General features: G+C 30.9%; 1 long non-coding RNA gene across 1 annotated transcript; it reads left to right on the top strand.

Moving 5' to 3' along the window:
- The first annotated feature begins 3,088 nt into the window (after positions 1 to 3,088).
- LOC123219918 lies at positions 3,089 to 3,774 on the top strand. The gene is made up of 2 exons (XR_006502948.1): positions 3,089 to 3,330; positions 3,421 to 3,774. It is a non-coding gene; the product is annotated as an uncharacterized LOC123219918 (long non-coding RNA).
- Positions 3,775 to 4,167: the final 393 nt, after the last annotated feature.

Genomic DNA, 4,167 nt, shown 5'->3' with positions numbered 1-4,167 from the left:
TCAAGTGCAAAGATCATTATTATCCCTTCTCCTCTATTAGTGGCCTTAACGAGTGTAAGAAATTTCTCTTTTATATTTATATACTCTTGTTAGCTAGTTTATATTTTTCTTAGTCTTAAAGAGACGTGTAACCTAATTCCATTTTTAGGAATCTACTTTAAGCATTCTCTATCAAATTTGTTTGAAAGTTGACTTCAATTATCTGGAAATTACCCTAACGTAGACGATGACTAGATTGTGCTTTACCGGGAAATTATGTAGAACACCCAAAATCAACTGAAAATGCCTCCATCCTTCTTATTGAAAGGTAAGAAATAATTACAGAAGTTTTTATACGAAATTCTTACCTTGATAGCCGGAATTTATCTTTTACAACTATTCCTAGCCTTTGAATCGTAACAACTCCATCAAAAAATTAATACAGTAAGAGATCTGATTTGGATGAGGACTATCAAAGAAGAAGGGTCTCAAAACCCTTATTTTTTTAAGAATGAAGAATGAAAACACATATAATATGTCACTTTTGATATTTTAGAATGAATAGTATTATCCATATTCACTTTTGAATATATAAATAAAAACACATATAATATGTCATCATATAATTAAATGTTATTTTATTTTTAATATAAAATTACTCAATCATTTAATAACATATATCAAATATGTATTCGTTTATATACTAAAAACAATATACATATATAATTTTATTGATTTAGAAATAATGAAATGAGTTTCAGTTTTAATTTCCTACCTAATTTGGAAATTAAAAATATGTCTATTGTTAATGATTTTAACAAGAGAAATTATACAATAAATAAAAATATCATAATAGAAGGTTTACTGTTACAAAACGTAATTATCTATCTAAATCTTAGGATTTCACTTGTTTATTTATCTAATTATGGATTTCTATGTCATAATTTTAATTACACAAGTATCGAAAGGAAAATACCAGTCCTACCCATTTGAAATTCATTTAGAGGATGCATGAATCTAGTCATACACTTGACAAAACTTGTGCAACAACTTAATCCAATCATATGCATGAAGAGTTACTTTTTAAGCGCTAAAACGAGCCCCAAAGACGTAGATGTGAATGTTAATGTACAGTAGGATAATAATTTAACATATCCAAAGTTGTTATTAATAATTTATCTAATTGAAAAAAAAAAATAGACTAATCATAATTCATAAAGATTTTTGCTTTCTTTAATGAAGATCCTGATTTAAATTCTGAAAAAAAGGGTAAGCTCACTTATATATCAACTTGATATAATAATTAATGTTATATTTTGTTTTAACTTACCAATTAAATCCATAACTAAGAAAATTCAATTGTCAAATTCACACCATGACGTAAAACATAAAGGTAAAATATAAAATTTGCATTATTCAAAGCATAAACACTTCAGAAGAAATGAAACTAAAAAACAAAGCCTTCTACATGGTATTTAAAATCTGTAATAAAAGGGCCATTTTCACATACTTTTTAGAGGGAAATTAAAAACTGATCATTAAAGAGTTTTTATACACTGAGGGAAACGAAATACATTTTTAAAAACTAATAAAATTTATTATATTTTCCACGGGATTAATGCATGTAAACATCGAGGAATTCATACACCATGAAGTCTTTATGGTCAATAGCGTGAACAACATGCAAAGAGAGAATGGTTCTCTACCCTATTGACAGGTTTTAGTGCCTGCCTTCTCATGGAATTTTCTTATGTTTATTTATTTTGTAGCGTTTACTTCCACCAATTTTATTGATTGTCATTATGAACTTCAGCCCTACATTGTCGTGTATTTTGAACATATTGATGATTTGTACTGTGGTCTCATTGTAGTATTAAGATATCTGTATTATGAGTTGACACAAATACGGGAATTTTTCATAAAGAATATGTAGAACACTGAATCAAATATACTTTTGTAAATACAGTTCCTCCCACGAGTTACTATATTACAGACTCTCTAGGATTCATAAAACTTAATGTTTTTCATTGTGTTGCTTTCCACAGTTTATATTCTAGCAGTCAATTAAGAAAAAAAAGGGTAAAACTAATAAAAACATCGGACAACTCAAACAGAAGAAAAATATTCCATAAGACGGTTGATTGATTAAGAATTGACTGAAGCAAACTCTAAAATTTGACAATACCCAGATGAATAGCTGGTAAGAAGGCAATGAGTGTACCTGTGATGAAGAATTGAAGAAGAATCGAGGGAGATTTGAGGAATTCGGGAGGAATAATCAAATCGTATGCATGCCAAATTTTGAAAATAGGGCAAAAAACTATTGAGACAAGTATAAAATTTTGGGGAAGGAATAATCAACTAACTGCTGATAAAATGGTGGCATAGCATCAAACAACATCGTTTTGTGATTCACACAACAACTTCATTTTGTTTAGTTAGAATTTAAAAAATAAAATGAAGTTGGGTCGGGTACCCAATAATTCGTGTCAATTTCAATTTCTTAGAGAATGAAATTAGAATCAAACCAAAAACCTATTGATTCCCTCAAAATTTTAAAAGAAGTCTACCCAACATTTATGGATTTAGAAAGAAACCCGAATTGATAATAGGATACCCAATGGTTCCAATTCCAATAAGGTAATTTCCTGAGGTCTAGCAGCTAAGCCAAATAGGGTTGAGTGGGGCTCAAGCCCCCACAGACTTGATAATTTTTAGTTGTAACCTTAGAGTCTTATGTTGACACCAATATTTCCTTTATTTCTTCTAAGTAATTGAGGAGAAAATTGATTCGTAAAAGATATTATTTCAATTAGTAAGTCATCACAGTGAAAAAAAGTAATCTAAAACACGGTATTTTAGTTGATTTGTAAAAAATATTTTAATTTAAAGTTGGAAATTGGAAATCAAATTTTCAAAGTCATTGCACCCCACAACACTTTCAAAGTCATTTGCCAAAATTAAACGCATAGAAAAAAAACACTTTCAAAGTCATTTGCCAAAATTAAACGCATAGAAAAAACTTTTTTCCATGGAAATTAACATCTAAACATTTAAAATTTGCTATAAATGTGTCCATATAATCAATATACCATATTCTCAAGCATTAATCAATCAAAATGGCTGGCAAGTTCCCTCTTGGTTGAACAAGTAATTGTTTGATGGTTGAGAATTGGAATGTGCATTTTGAGGAAGAAGTAAATAGTTTTGGTTTTAGGTAACACAGAATGCCAAAGAGTTACAAGATTGATGTTGGTGCCTGTGCTTTGCTTATTGCCTGTATAGTTGTATCAATGAGTTCATGGCCTGCGGTTACAGAAGCGAGGATTTCCAAGTTCTCAGCTATCCAAGGTGGGAATCTTGAAAAAATCATATTTATTTTTGACAACTCTAGATATTGTTTGGTAAGAATTAATATTTTATTTGAACTGTGAATAACAGAAAGTTTAGTCCGTGAGAGTACAGAAGGACGTCGTCAAAGTCTGAGGGAAATTCCAGTACGTAAGGCGACTCCCTTACTAGCTCCGCGCCACGGACATGATTGAAGTTGCTGGTGTTTTAGATTGCAAATTCATGTAGGAAATAGAATTAAGTATGGTATGGCTGATGATACTGGAACAGAACGTCAAGTTTCCTTTTGTGAAATTTCTAGGTTTCAAATTGTATTGTTCTAACTTTTGTGTTGGGATTGTAAGACCCTGCCCTTTGAAAGAAAACTACTAGCTGCAACACAAAATCACATATCAAGAGAAAAGGAGCCAAGATTATATGAAAAATAGCACAGATCTTATATTCAAGAATTAGGAATTACAAGTCTATTTATAAAACAAAAAATTAACAAATAAATCAACTGCCAGCTAAGATAATTACCAAACTGAACTACCATCGTCGATCTCTAACTCACTCACTGATTAACTGCCGTCTGATCTTCAGTTACAACTCATGCATTCTTCTACTTCAGTTCCAGAAGCGAAGAGAAACTGAAGCGTTGGCATCCAGCCTTCCAATATCAAAGGAAGCCCAAGGCAAATAGAAAATATCCTCAAAAGTGAAACAGTGCGCGTTCCACATCCTTTTTAGCATCCTCAAGCCTAATACTCTATTTATAGAGTGTTTGGCTTGCTCCCAATCAGAACAACACCAATACATTGCGCAAATGAAAAAATACAGCAGCCCAAAAAGCTGCAA

Source organism: Mangifera indica, chromosome 7, assembly GCF_011075055.1.
Source record: "Mangifera indica cultivar Alphonso chromosome 7, CATAS_Mindica_2.1, whole genome shotgun sequence".
NCBI lineage: Eukaryota > Viridiplantae > Streptophyta > Magnoliopsida > Sapindales > Anacardiaceae > Mangifera > Mangifera indica.
The sequence above is the reverse complement of the archived record's forward strand: the minus strand, read 5'-3'. Positions and strand labels throughout refer to the sequence as shown.